General features: G+C 43.3%; 1 protein-coding gene and 1 long non-coding RNA gene across 3 annotated transcripts in view; one reads left to right on the plus strand and one right to left on the minus strand.

Moving 5' to 3' along the window:
- The window catches only part of COMMD1 (copper metabolism domain containing 1), a 239,766-nt gene that overhangs the window by 182,135 nt on the left and 42,473 nt on the right, over positions 1-15,158 (minus strand). The window lies entirely within an intron of this gene.
- On the plus strand, positions 1,103-7,548 carry LOC114671958 (uncharacterized). Its single transcript, XR_003722154.2, has 3 exons — positions 1,103-1,242; positions 3,332-3,419; positions 7,312-7,548. It is a non-coding gene; the product is annotated as an uncharacterized LOC114671958 (long non-coding RNA).

Consider the following 15,158-nt stretch of genomic DNA (forward strand, 5'->3'; position numbering starts at 1 on the left):
CTGTCCTCGGAATGCTACAGGTTCCAGCCCATTTGAGCTCCTGTGTGGACACTCCTTTTCATTAGGTCCCAGTCTCATTCCAGACACCAGACCAACTTAGACTGCACCCCAAAAAACTTTCATTCCTACTGTATTCTGTCTAGTCTTACTCCTCCTATTCACCGTTCTCAACTACTCATAAATGCCCTGCTCATGTTTACACTGCCGGTTTACACTGTTTCTCCAAGCCATCACAGTTGGTATCTCCTAGTGCTATCCCAAACCGCCACTCTAAATTTCCTCTTAAAGTAAATAAATGATCTTTGCTGGCAAGGCTATGCTGAACCTCCTTGGGCACTCTCTAATTAGATGTCCTAGGTCCTCCCAATTCTTAGTCCTTCAATACCTGTTCTTTCTCCTTCTCTTACCTTGTGTCTTCCATTTAGTTTTTCAATTCATACAAAACCGCATCCAGGCCGTCACCAAGCATTCTATATGACAAATGTTTCTTCTAATGACCCCACAGTATTACCCCCTACCACAAAAATCTTCCTTCAGTTTAATCTCTTCCACTCTAGGTTCCCACGCCGCCCCTAATCCCGCTTGAAGAAGCCCTGAGAAACATCGCCCATTCTCTCTCCATAGCACCCCCAAAAAAATTTTCGCCGCCCCAACACTTCACACTATTTTGTTTTATTTTTCTTATTAATACAAGAAGGCAGGAATGTCAGGCCTCTGAGCCCAAGCCAAGCCTTCACATCCCCTGTGACTTGCACATTTATGCCCAGATGGCCTGAAGTAACTGAAGAATCACAAAAGAAGTGCAAATGCTCTGCCTCGCCTTAACCGATGACATTCCACCACAAAAGAAGTGAAAATGGCCGGTCCTTGCCTTAAGTGATGATATTATCTTGTGAAATTCCTCTTCCTGGCTCATCCTGGCTCAAAAAGCTTCCCCACTGAGCACCCTGTAACCCCCACTCCTGCCCGCCAGAGAACAACGCCCCTTTTGACTGTAATTTTCCTTTACCTACCCAAATCCTATAAAACGGCCCCACACTTATCTCCCTTTGCTGATTCTCTTTTCGGACTCAGCCCACCTGCACCCAGGTGAAATAAACAGCCATGTTGCTCATACAAAGCCTGTTTGGTGGTCTCTTCACACGGACGCGCGTGACAGCAGCTAACTCCTTTCTGGAGTTTGAGTTTTTTCCTGCTTCTGGGATAGTAGAGAGCAGTCTTCCACCTGAGACCCATTCCTAGGTAAGTAGGTCAATTGGGCTTTCATTTGGCTAAAGTTACAATTAACAATCAGCTGGTCTTAATTTTGCCTTGCCATTAGAGCACTCAGTAATCATATTGATGGGTTTTTGTTGTTCTGGTCTTTCTCCCATCGGGTTTGACTAGCTCCAACTCTAACCAACTTGGCCAGATCTGAATGAGAATTCCAATTATGGGGAACAAGACATCTGAATTGGCTAAAACTCCTTGCAGCAGCAAAAAGGAAAAGCAAAACAAAACCATGCACGTGGTTTCTGTCTTTGCTTCCTGTCTTTTCTTCCACCTTACTCCTCCTTCCCCTTCCCCTTCCCCATCTTTGCTACCAAAAAAAAATCTAGAGAAGCCTTCTATTAACCCGAACCCCTTAAAGAAGTCAGAACAAAGGCACCACTTGCCGCTTTTTGGGATGTCGTGTTTTCTTTATGGAGTTTTCAAGAGTAATGGGCAGACGCTTTTAGGTCTATGGTTCTGCTTTCCTGTATTGCACTACCTGATTCTTTGACTTTTGAAGATACCAGAAATTACCTTGTACCATGAGAGGATTTGGCTTTGGCATGTGTAATGGCAGATGAGAGCTACAAAGTTAAGAGTGGCTGAAAATGGTTTACATGAAGTGGTCTTAGCTGGTTTAGCTGAGCTCCCAGGAAGTTGTTGTCTAGGATCCTAATTCTAGTTCAGAGGTGCATTCCTATTATTATTATCATTACTATTGTTGTTGTTATTATTATTTTGAGACAGAGTCTTGCTCTGTTACCCAGGCTGGAGTCCTCTGGCACCATTATGGCTCACTGCAGCCTCAACTTCCCAGGCTCCAGAGATCCTCCTCTTCAGTCTCCAGAGTAGTTGGGACTACAGATGTGTGCCACCATACCCAGCTAATTTTTGTACTTTTTGTAGAGACAGGGGTCTTGCTATGTTGGCCAGGCTGGTCTTGAACTCCTGAGCTCAAGTGATCCACCTGCCTTGGCCTCCCAAAGTGCTAGGATTCCAGGCATAAGCCACCACACCTGGCCCAGGGGTGCATTCTAAAGAGTCTTCTCGTTGCCTTTCCTCCTGAAATTAATCTCGATTGGCTTGTGTGCACGTTTCTGTGAGGAACTGAACTGTCATTTTCATAGATGACAGGCTGAGTTTCCTCAACTCCAAAAAGAAAGGGCATTTTGCTCCTTCCAACCAAAAGGCAACCCTGGGTGACTGGGGACCAAGTGGAAGTGTCTGCAGGGTTGACCCCCTACAACGTGCAGCAGCCCTACAGGGAACTCCCAAGAAAATTAGTTTAAAAAAATTCTTATCCAGGACGTACATACAGGAGCTGGTCACTGCTTTTTTTTTTTTTTTTGAAACGGAGTCTTGCTGAGATGCCCAGGCTGGAGCACAATGGCAGGATCTCCGCCCACTGCAAGCTCTGACTCCCGAGTTCAAGCAATTCCTGTGTCCCAGCCTCCTGAGTAGCTGGGATTACAGATGCGTGCCACCATACCTGGCTAATTTTTGTATTTTTAGTAGAGATGGGGTTTCACCATATTGGCCAGGTTGGTCTCGAACTGCTACCTCAAGTGATCCACCTACCTCGGACTCCCAGTTTGGGATTACAGGTGTCGGCCACTGCACCCAGCCTCATTCCTCACTTTGAGCCCTCCTGGTGTTGCTGGATGTCTAGAAAGAGAAACTGAGACACATAAAAGGGCAGAAATGACTCATTGGTGACACACTATGGAGTCCCACCCACAACCAGCACACTTTGACCCACTCCACTAAACCTTAAGGCACAGCTCAGTTCCTCCTTTTCAGAAAAAATGTGGGAAACAAATATTCTAGGAATGAAAAAACACAAGGAGAGTGGCCTCTCTCAGGCACCCTGTTTGGTTTTATGACCCCTCTACTTGAAAGTGGTTGTGTAATGGAAGAGCATGCCACGTTTTCTAATACTGCAGCTGGTTACACATTAGAGGTCTGTTCTTGTGCACATTTTAAACTGATGAGCAAATTACATCAAGAAAAATGCAGAGCCCGAAGGTCAATCTGCAACTATAAAGTTCCTAAGTTCTCTATCTCTCTGCTTTTTTTTCAGCCTGGTTTAAGTCTGCTGTTACTTTTCCACTGAGATAAAATCCACTGTTTGCATCCAACCATCTCTTTTTGCTATTGTTTGCAAACTGGTAAGTCTCTATTAATATCTCATGGCTAGAGTTCTGAAGCATAAACTACAAGAACTTTGTATGAGTGTATATATATGTGTTTAGGTGTATGTACACATACTTTGTTATGTGTTTTTGGCCACAAGGTACCAGATTGGCTTAAAGATAAAGAGTACTCATAAATTAACAGCCGGACACAGTGACTCCTGCCTGTAATCCCAGCACTTTGGGAGGCCGAGGCGGGCAGATCACTTGAGGTCAGAAGTTCAAGACCAGTCTGGCCAACATGGTGAAACCCCACCTCTACTAAAAATACAAAAGTTAGCCGAGCGTGATGATGTATGCCTGTAATCCCAGCTACTTGGGAGGCTGAGGCACGAGAATCCACTGGGAGGTGGAGGTTGCAATGAGCCAAGATCACGCCACTGCCCTTCAGCCTGGGCAACAGAGTGAGACTTCATTAAAAAAAAAAAAGGCCAGGCACAGTGGCTCACCCCTGTCATCCCAGCAGTTTGGGAGGCCGAAGCAGGCAGATCACAAGTGTCACTGCACTCCAGCCTGGGTGACAGAAAGACTCTGTCTCAAAAATAAACAAACAAACAGCCAGGCATGGTGGCTCATGCCTGTAATCCCAGCACTTTGGGAGGCCGAGGTGGGTGGTTCCCCTGAGGTCAGGAGTTCGAGACCAGCCTGGACAACATGGTGAAACCCCATCTCTACTAAAAATGCAAAAATTAGCTGGGCATGGTGGCGCATGCCTGTAATCCCAGCTACTCAGGAGGCTGAGGCCAGCTGCTTGAACCTGAGAGACAGAGGTTGCAGTGAGCCGAGATTATGCCACTGCACTCCAGCCTGGGTGACAGAGCAAGACTGTCTCAACAATAAATAAACAAACACATACAAGGATGTGTTTTTTTGCTAAAGAAAATGTAAGTTTTTCCCTAGTTAAGAGACTATTTAAGCGTCACTTTAAAATAAAGGAAAAATTGTACAAATAAAACTAAATGGATAAAAAGAAAAAGTATGCCAGGGCAAATAAAGTTACCTCTGAGGCCTGTGGTTACCAAGAAGATAGTCAATATTGGGGAAGGGCAAAACCAAGTAGCTATTAAAACCAGAGGGTTTAATGTAAAGGAACTGTTCTGTTTCATAGATTGGTATCATCAGCTTCTGGAGAAACTTTTATAATAATGGACTGTAAAAATGACCATTTTAAGGACAAAATCCTTAATTTTAAATGCTACAGAATGAAAGAGCTTGTTTGGGTTAATGCAGGACCCACAGCTCACTATTAAACAATCACTGATGAATGTATGTGATCCAAATGCACAGGAAGTTATTCCTGAGAGAACAACCAGCCTAGTGGACCAAATAAATGCCACTGTAAGGTTTGCCCCGAGAAGGGGACTTCCTGCCTCCCCCTATAAAATACCAAGTGGAGTACCACAGATGAAACAGTTGATATGCTTCATATGCAAGCCACATAGGACTGGCTTTATAATGACCGGGATACTCTCCTACCTAATATGTCCATAACGCAGGTCATGGTAAATCTGGAGGTTAACAGGGCCCCTTTTACATGGGTACCCTTCCCACAGAATCATATGACTGCTTGAGAGGCCTTATCAAATTTGCTGTCCCTCATGGTCTTACGCATGCTTATACCTCATGGCCAGGCAAGGTGGCTTATGCCTGTAATCCCAGCACTTTGGGAGGCTGAGGCAGGTGGATCACCTAAGGTCAGGAGCTCAAGACCAGCCTGGCCAACATGGAGAAACCCCGTCTCTACTAAAAATACAAAAATTAGCCAGGCATGGTGGCGAGTGCCTGTAATCCCAGCTACTCAAGAGGCTGAGGCAGGAGTATCGCTTGAACCCGGGAGTCAGAGGTTGCAGTGAGCAGAGATCACGCCACCACACTCCAGCCTGGGTGAGACGCCATCTCAAAAAAAAAAAACCAAAAAATGGGGGTCGTTAACAAAAAAAAAAATGGGAAAGGAAAAAGGGAGTCAAAGAATTCACCCCAGAAAAGTGATAGAAATTTTTGGATGCTTATTCACTATTTGCCCTAGATTGGAAAATGTTTTTTTAAAAAATCAGAAGGCAAAGATTATCATGAGAAAGCTGACATTGTCTGGGGCAATGCTGAGGCAAATTAAGATAAAAAGTTGACAAAAAGGCCTGAGTCCCTTGGCTCAACTCCCTGCTGGGAACCCAAACCCCCCCCCCTTTTTTTTTTTTTTATCAGAAAAGGTAAAATGGTCTGGGGGTAGAAAAGTTCCCGGGACCAGAACATAAAAACATACAGGTTTACAGAATTAAGAAATCTGAGATGTTTAAATAGACTTTATGTAAGGTAGTTGTGACTCCTTTTACCTAAATGTCTTATGAAAATGGGTACTGTATGTGACTGGGGGATGTTTTCCCTATCTAGTACTATAAAACTGAAGGCAGGTAAATCTGCTTATTGACAAATATTAACTGAACTTACTAAATGGGAACTAGAAAGATTGCCTTAGCCCACAAAATATAGGGGAGGATGGAGTACTAGACAGGACAAATCCTCCACTTTGTAGCCTTTTGTGGAGCATTTATTGGGACTTATGACAAAAAACTGTGAGTACTTCCCAATAACAACTGCTGGACTAGAGAATTTCTACTTGAGGGACATTTACTGCCTTGTTACGGAATGTTGGCTGGAGCTACCCCTATGCTAATGGAAATAAAGGTGTTCAAAAGACTTCCATGATAAAATTAAAATGGTTTACACAGGCTCTTGCTACCTGGGAATACAAGAAGGAGATACTCACAAGCAAGGACCCTCTTTTTGTCCCTAGTACTGATTCTAGCTATCTGAGGAGCTGCTAGATTCTACAGTACCTGATAGCTCCCATGACCTGTTTGGCTTGTGAATGGCAGTTCCGAGTTGAACAAACATCTTGTTTGGAAGGCTGCTGCTCTGGTTAAAGAACGGTCCAAAAAAATTTTTTATAGTTATTTATAGTTTAGACCATTTGGGTGAAATATGTTTTTGTAAGCAAATTTACCTTTCTCTCTGAGTTATCCAAAATTCAAATTGTGATTTTATGAAAATATAGTTATTTGCATAAGTTCAGTAAGAGTCTTTTAGAACAAAACAATTGGAGACACTGGTTATTTTACCAAGACTTTGACTAAAATAGTATATTTTTAGGTAAAGTTCAGCAAAGTCAACTTGAAAGGAGCCTATATAGCCAATCAATTCTTTTTTTTTTTTTTTTGAGATGGAGTCTTGCTCTGTCACCCAGACTGGAACGCAGTGGCGCGATATCCGCTCACTGCAAGCTCCGCCTCCTGGGTTCACGCCATTCTCCTGCCTCAGCCTCCCGAGTAGCTGGGACCACAGGCGCCCACCACCACGCCCGGCTAATTTTTTTTTTTTTTTTGTATTTTTAGTACAGACGTGGTTTCACCGTGTTAGCCAGGGTGGTCTCGATCTCCTGACCTTGGGATCTGCCCTCTTCGGCCTCCCAAAGTGCTGGGATTACAGGCTTGAGCCACCGCGCCCAGCCAAGCCAATCAATTCTTGCTGCACTTTATGTGAATAATCAGGCAAAGTATAATAAGCCTAAAACTTAATTTGCATACAAATTGATCTTACTATAATTTCTCTTTAATAGAAAAGGAAGTCTAGAGAGAGAAACTGTTTCAAAGGAAAAGTATAACACTTGACACTAACTTTTGTTTTTTTGAGTGTAGACTGAATTATGAATTATTTCTTGGACACAATAATCCTCTAGAGAGTACCAGATTATAATTTTCTTCATATCTTTAGTTGGTGCCCTAATGAAAGAGGTTCCCTTTTCTGTTCTGACATACAAATACTCTTTTGATTGTCACAATATTAATGTTACTTATTTCTCATTACTTAAAAGGAAACCAAAATTATGGTATTCTCAAAACCAGAGATGCCAACCTCTCTCATTTGGCATCCTGTTAACCAGTGGAAGAGATCCAAGTTAACCGGCAGCAAATCTGTACAGGTCCACAGCAACTTGAGTCCTTGCTTCTTCACGAGAAAGAATCTGACTGAGGGGCATAAAGCAGAAAAAGAGACCAAGGCAAGTTCCAGAGCAGGAATGGAAGTTTATTTGAAAAGGTCTTAGAACAGGAAAGCAAGTGTGCTTGGAAGAGACCCAAGTGGGCACATGAAGGTTAAAGAGAAAAGGTCAAGTGCCCTGTTCAACCGTGATCCTAGGAATTTTATAAGCTCGCCTTTTTCCCATGTTTCTTCCTTTAGAGCGGGCTTTCCACTTGCCCAGTGCTTTCCTTATCCTTTGGAACTGAACACACGCAATGTATTTAGGGAGTTATAAGCACACCCATCTGAGGCTTCCTTCCCTTTTCCTGTGCCCCCTGGAAGATCATACCTCACCAATTTTTTTTTTTTTTTGTCTCAACATGCATGCCCAGGAAGTTGCTCCTCCGTGGGGCCTGCATTCAATTAACAGTTTGATGATGTTAACAGGTGTGGACCATCAGGAAATGGCCTCTCCCTGGTGCTGCCGAATTATCATTTTTAGACAGGCAATGCGATAATTGCTGAACCATCTACCCGATATTCTAGTTGGTAGAGGAGAGCTCTCTCTGCTGCCCAACTCATGCCTAACCACCTGCAACAATCCCACTGGGCCCAATCTGTTTTTCACTGCAAATGCCTTACTACTAAGACCATATAAGCACCCTCCCTCTAGGCCCAGGGACTGTTACATGAGAGTGTAAGGGCAAGTTTTGAGGGATACAATTAGGTCAAGGTCAGACCCTCCAAATCAAGGATGTGTACAAAGATGCCTGAACAGCTGGTAAAAGAAGAAAATAATTACTGACAAGATAACGATACCTTACGACAAAACCTCCTGGGTATGAGTTGTACAGATATACATATTTTTTTAAATTTTTTCAGAACAACGCTTGTTTTGTATAGCTAATTGCTATAAGTCTGTAACTAAAACCAAGATTACATACTAAAACTAAAAACAAGATTGAGCTATGGCTCAATGCATAGTATAGAAGTTAAAAATAAGTCGGTTTTGTAACCTCACCTTTGGCTTTTTGTTTGTTGACCTTCTACTTAAAAAACAAAATTAATAATAATTTTAAAGGGTAATGAATGCCTGTCCATGTCTATTCCTATCTGGCTTAGAATAATTAATTGGTCATAAGTCTTGTTCACTCTAAGTTTCTCGGTCATAGGGAAGGACAGGATAGACCAGGGGCAGGCAGCCATGCCATCCCAGCAACACTGTGCCCACTGTGGGACAAAATTAAAATCTGGTAGCCACTGATGTTGCCTCTGGCAAATCTTGGTCAAAAGGGGGAAAATTTAAAGGCTCTCACAACCATTTGAATGCACTCCCTCATTGGCCGGGGCACTCTAAAATTTAACCAGAAAGACTGGTTCAGGCCATGAAGGGGAAGTGGGGGTAATTATCATACCCCTCCAGCACTAACATTAATGCAGACTATAAGTCTGAGAAGGAACATTTAAAATCTATTTTCTATAAAGTCTGCTACCGGGAGGCTTCCTTCATCTGCAGGACGAAGCCTTGGTGTCTACAACCCCTTATGTTAACCCAGACATTCCTTTCTTTGACAATAAATCTTTCAACCAATTGCCAATCTGAGTATGTTTAAATCTACGTATGACCTGGAAGCCCCCACTTTGAGTTGTCCCACCCTTCCAGATGAAACCAACGTAAATCTTACATATATTGACTGATATGTCTCCCTAAATTGTATAAAAGCAAGCTACACTCAGACTACCCTGGGCATATGTCATCAGGACCTCCTGAGATTATGTCATAGGCGGGTCCTTAACCCTGGCAAAATAAACTTTCCAAATTGACTAAGACCCCATGTCATATTTTGGGTTCATATCTGTATGAGAAAATGTTATTAATATAAGTACTCCAAACACTGTATGGAAGGCCAGGTGTGGTGGCTCACACCTAAAACCCCAGCACTTTGGGAGCCAAGGCGGGAGGATCGCTTGAGCCCAGGAGTTCAAGACCATCCTGGACAATAAGGCAAGACCCTGTCTGCTTTTTAAAACAACTACATGAAGTTTCTAGAAATTTGTCAACGCACTCACTGTCCATAATATATTCTGATATAATGTTATCAATCATAATTCCAGTTTTTATCTTAAAATGTTGTATGGCACAGAAACAACCAAATTTCTTTGTCAACTCCATTATTTTGATAATGAACTCTAATAAAAGCTTTAACCATGGCCATTGTAGGTCTTTTGTCATTTACATATAATTACTCTTATATTCAAATGCTTCCCTGAAAGCTCACAATCAGCTACAAGCCGGAATGCTTCATAATCAACATAAGTGACTGCCTCAGAGACCCATGGAAAGAATTATATAGGTACTCTAGGGTAGAGATTTCTCATCACATTGCTTACATAACTTTGAAATCATACCACTGGACTGAGTAGGGATTTCCAGAACCCTACTAGAGAAGCTAATAGGTGCATCCAAACTGATAACCCTCATCTGTAAAATGGGAATGAAAATTTAAAAAAAAAAAAAAAAAAACTGGGCTGGGCTGGGCATGGTGTCTCAGTACTTTGGGAGGCCAAGGTCAGCGAATCCCCCTAAGCTCAGGAGTTTGAGACCAGCCTGGGCAACATGGTGAAACCCCATCTCTACTAAAATACAAAAAATTAGCCACGTGTGGTGGTATGCACCTATAGGCTGAGGTGGGAGAATCGCTTGAACTCTGGAGGAGGAAGTTGCAGTAAGCTGAGATAGCTCCACTGCACTCTAGCCTGGGCAACAGAGTGAGACTCTGTCTCAAAAAAACAAACAAAAACAACGATAACCTAAGATCAAGCATATGTTCAATTATCATTCTTGCTGCACTTATATAATTAGACCAAATTTAATAAGATTACACTTGTTTTGTAAACAAGAGTAGTCTTACTTTTATCTTTGATCAAACTGAGGATGACTGTACAGAGAAATTTTACCTTTTTTTTTTTTTTTGAAACAGAGTCTTGTTCTGTCACCCAGGCTGGAGTGCAGCAGTGTGATCTCGGTCGGCTCACTGCAACCTCCACCTCCCAGGTTCAAGCAATTCTCTTGCCTCAGCTCCTGAGTAGCTAGGATTACGGGCACCTGCCATCATGCCCAGCTAATTTTTGTATTTTTGTAGAGAGGGGGTTTCGCCATGTTGGCCAGGCTGGTCTTTAACTCCTAACCTCAAGTGATCCACCCGCCTCAGCCTCCCAGAGTGCTGGGATTATAGGCATTAGCCACCACATCAGGCCAGAAATTTTACATTTCAATAGAAAACTATAACCAGTCTGGGTTATCAGACTGTAGTTCTGTTGTTTGTCTCTGAGTTATTTTTCACCACTCTGTAAACTGGATCCTGCTGTCTTGCGTATCTTGTCAGTAATTAATGTTTCCAATTTTTCTCCCACCCTCCTGACCTGAAGTCACTAGGAACTAAAACCTGACTGCCGGGATCTTTATTGAGACTCTAGCTTCTCTTGTCCCAAAGCCCTATAAGCTGAAGCTGTATGACTTGATATAAACTAAAAGAACTTATTTATACAACCATTTTGGCCACTCGGGAAGTTCACTGAACACCCACATCTTCCATGCTCTGCTCCAGGAAATAACCTTGTTCTTCTCCTGTTAATCTGTCCTTTGTTACAGGAATCTATTCCAATTAAGAATTTATCAGGCGACCAGGCACAGTAGCTCATGCCTGTAATCTCAGCAATTTGGGAGGCCAAGGCAGGAGGATTGCTTGAGCCTAGGGGTATGAGACCAGCCTGGACAACATAGCAAGACCCTGTCTCAATTTAAATAAAAAAGAAAAGAACCAATGAGGGTTGAGAGAAAAATAGTTTTCCCTCTCTATACAGATAAACCAGTGACTGCTGTACTAACTAGCCCCTTTTCCTTTTCGTTTGCCTCTCAATTTCACATCCCTTTCTTGCTTAATTGAAATGTTTTGTTTTCATGACAGCCTACCATTGAATTAATTGAAATTTTTTTCATTCCATAACTTAAACTTGTTAAGCCTTTATAAAAAAAAAAAATTTTTTTTTTTTGAGGCAGGGTCTCCCTGTGTTGCTCAGGCTGGTCTTGAATTCCTGGGATCAGGCAATATTCCTGACTCTGCCTCCCCAAGTGCTGGGATTACAGGTATGAGCCATCACACAGGGCCACTCATTAAGCCTTTCAAAAGACAAAAATAAGTTTTACTTACAAGTTTCTTCCTTCATTTTGATACTCTAGAGGAGCATTCAAGGCTTCAAATGAGTTTTCCCTCAAGCCTGACGCAAAATTCATTTCCTGTGGACATCCCATGGTTCATTCTTTATGAAAACCCATCCCCACGGCCCTTCCAGGACAGATGTCCCAACTGTCCCACTCAAGAGATACTAATAACTGGAATTTATTTTTCATTCTATACTACCTCTCACATTTCCCCACCACCCCCAGACACACACCCCTATTTCAAATTAATTTTGTATTTAAACATATATAGTTGTGGATGCTTAAACTGGATTTAGGTATTTTGGATTATACCAAAAAAGAAAGGCCAGGCGCGGTGGCTCATGCCTGTAATCCCAGCACTTTGAGAGGCCGAGGTGAGCAGATCACCTGAGGTTGGGAGTTTGAGACCAGCCTGACCAACATGGAGAAACCCCATCTCTACTAAAAATACAAAAAATTTGCCGGGCGTGGTGGCACATGCCTGTAATCCCAGCTACTTGGGAGGCTGAGGCAGGAGAATCGCTTGAACCCGGGAGGTAGAAGTTGCAGTGAGCCAAGATCACACCATTGCACTTCAGCCTGGGCAACAAGAGCGAAACTCCATCTCAAAAAAAAAAAAAAAGAGAGAAAGAAAAAGAAAAAAGAAATACAAAAACAAAAGTTGCTTGTTGTCGTTGTCCTTTTTTTTTTTTTTTTTGGAGACAGAGTCTCGCTGGCTCTGTCACCCAGGCTAGAGTGCAGTGGCACGATCTCGGCTCACTGCAAGCTCAAGCCATTCTCCTGCCTCAGCATCCCAAGTAGCTGGGACTAAACGCACCCACCACCATGCCCAGCTAATTTTTTTTTTTTTGTATTTTTAGTAGAGACGGGGTTTTACCATGTTAGCCAGGATGGTCTCGATCTCCTGATCTTGTGATCTGCCCGCCCTGGCCTCCCAAAGTGCTGGGATTACAGGCGTGAGCCACCGCGCCCAGCCTCATTTTCTTTTACTGTAACTGAATACCTGAGACTATTTAGCTCACAGTTTTGGAAGCTGCAAAGTCCAAGGTTGAGGGGCCGTACCTGCTGAGGGCCTTCTTACTACTATGGCAGAGGGTATCACACGTGGGAAGAGGTCAAAAGCATGGCAGCTCAGGTCTCTCTTTGTCTTCTTATAAAGCCACCAGTCCCATCATGGCTCACCCCTACATTGATACAGAAGGGCTGGGTTCTGGCTAAACCCCACCCTTAAGCCTGGAACCACAGCACTAAGTGAAAACAGCTGACCTGGTTTTCTGCCCAAATGTTGACTTTTTGTCCTGCCACATCCTTAGCCCCCCACACCTCCACCGCCCTGAAAAAAAAAAAAAACACTTCAGCTGGCAGAGCAACACAAGCAGCTGAGTGTTAGGGATACAAGCGGCTGAGCAATGGGGATACAAGGGCTGAGCATTGTGGATACAAGCAGCTGACTGGCAAGCAGAGAAGAAACTGAGCATCAGAGACTATGGATAGATGCAGCTAATTTCAGATGTGCAGCTTTGGAGAGGGGCCCAGCCAGAGACAGCTGGGCTTCAGGGAAACATCACCTTCTTCCCACACAATCCCCTTTCCAACTCCCCATCCTGCTGAGAGCCACTTTCATTGACCAATAAAATCCTCCACATATACTACCCTTCAATCTGTTCATGTGACCTGATTCTTCCCAGATGCCAGACAAGAACCCAGGTGCCGAGAGGGCAGGGGCTGCCATTCTGACCCTCGACTGAGCTGGCTGGCACTTGGTCATCCCTGGACAGGAGAGCTGAAAGAGAGCACTGGCTGTAACATGCTTGGATGCTGCTGCGGGGTCCACACAGAACCTATTCCCGCCAGGGAGGAGCAACCAGCTGCTTCCAGCATTCATTTGCTCTCATTCCCGCACTTGCTCACATGCTCCCTCATGCAAGGGGTTTGGGCACACGGCAGCCAAGTAAACAAGCCACACCCCTGTCACAAGTACAGCAACGGGATCAAGGGAATTATCCCATCTCACCATGACCTTTTCTAATCCTAATTACCTCCCAAAGACCCCACCACCAATCAACATATAAATTTGGGAATTAAGTTTCCAACATACGAAATCTGGAGAACACACTCAAACCATAGCACTTATTCACTTGTTCTTTCTTCGCTTCTTATAGTGCCAACCTCTCCTACATCTATGGTGAACCAAGAAATGGAAAAAAAAAAAAAGAATATAAAGCCAATGGTTCTTTTATTTACACCTCTCATTTGAGCTCCAAGCACAGAATATAGCTGCCTGTTTTACTATTGAGGGGCCTGTAAAACATAAGTGGTATTCGAATCTCTTGGCAATTCAGACAACTGAAATAACCGCAAGGAAATGCCATGAATGGAAGTACTGACTTTATAAATCCACTTGTGCCTTTTGTATACATTTTATCCAAAGAACTTTGCAGATTTAGACATTACTGTTAGAGAATAATTAAGAATGTAAGCAGAGAGGGAAGAAAAGGCCAGACACGGTGGCTCACACCTGTAATCCCAGAACTTTGGGAGGCCAACACAGGCATGTCGATTGAGCACAGGAGATTGAGGCTGCAGTGAGCTGAGATCACGCCACTGTACTCCAGCCTTGGTGACAGAGCAAGACCCTGTCTCAGAAAAAACAACAACAAAGACCATGGAGTCTTTCAAAGTCTCAGAGGCATACAACTGGGATAGAAATCCTGCAACTACCATCCTCAAATGCAAAGTTCCTTTGGTACATATCTTCTCAAAATTCTAATTCCTCAAAGCTGTCTTTCCTAACTGAAACTAACATTTTTCACTAAGCCTTCTGGACTTTTACCCAAGTACTTATGTCAAGTAGCATTGAGCCCACAGTAAAGCTGTTCACCCCCTCAAAGCCTTTTAAACATATAGGTAATGGACTGAGGTAATAATATAGCACCTACTGTTGCCCATTACCATCCAACACCTGAAATGAACTCATAAAAAGTGAAACAAAGCTGAGATAATGAAGAATAGACCAATCTGAGGAGGATCATAAAAGCAGCAAGAATAAGGCTAGTCCAAGACACCTTTAGAGGCTCTGCCTATGAGAACTTCGAGGACTTCTTCCAATTTTGGCAGCTGCCACTGAAGGCTTTGCCAAAAAGAAGCAGCAACCCTCCTATGTGATCAGCATCCAAAGGACTCCCAAGACCCATTCAACTTGTCTGTCAGCATATTGTTTTCCCAAGCCATTTCTGTGGTCCATTACTCTCCCTTATTTTATTTTTATTTTTATTTATTTTTTTAAGACAGGGTCTCACTCTGTCACCCAGGTTGGAGTGCAGTGGCATGATCTTGGCTCACTGCAACCTCCACCTCCTGGATTCAAGCGACTCTCTCACCTCAGCCTCCTGAGTAGCTGGGACTACAGGCATGCACCACCACTCCTGGCTAATTTTTCTAATTTTTGTAGAGATGGAGTTTCACCATATTGGCCAGGC

Source organism: Macaca mulatta, chromosome 13, assembly GCF_049350105.2.
Source record: "Macaca mulatta isolate MMU2019108-1 chromosome 13, T2T-MMU8v2.0, whole genome shotgun sequence".
Classification (NCBI taxonomy): Eukaryota; Metazoa; Chordata; class Mammalia; order Primates; family Cercopithecidae; genus Macaca; species Macaca mulatta.